Source organism: Phaethon lepturus, unplaced genomic scaffold, assembly GCF_000687285.1.
Source record: "Phaethon lepturus isolate BGI_N335 unplaced genomic scaffold, ASM68728v1 scaffold13403, whole genome shotgun sequence".
Taxonomy (NCBI): domain Eukaryota; kingdom Metazoa; phylum Chordata; class Aves; order Phaethontiformes; family Phaethontidae; genus Phaethon; species Phaethon lepturus.
In genome coordinates this window covers 8,073-8,415 of record NW_010531281.1, presented here as the reverse complement: position 1 = coordinate 8,415, position 343 = coordinate 8,073, and positions in this window count along the sequence as shown.

Sequence of the window (343 nt, the reverse complement as noted above, 5' to 3'; positions counted from 1 at the left end):
AATGAGGGCGCATTGTTCAGCAATGTGAATAATATTTGTGCTTTTAAAATGTAAAATTTTCTTTGTGTGTGTGCAGATTTCTTTCTATTTTGAATAAAGCCGCCTGCAATGTGAGGGAACCGAACTCTAATGCATCATTTTCCTCTGTACGTTGCAAAGGCCCTTCGCGTGATGACAGCTTTTTGCTATTAGCAAGGATGGGCTGATGCTCTTTGTTCAGCTGTTTATTCACATTGGATAGCAATTTCTGGGAACTAAAAAAATGTTTATTAAAAGAATGCAGCATATGCTGGAAAAAATTACTTCCTCAGCATCTTCCCATTTCACTATAATGCTTCTCTAT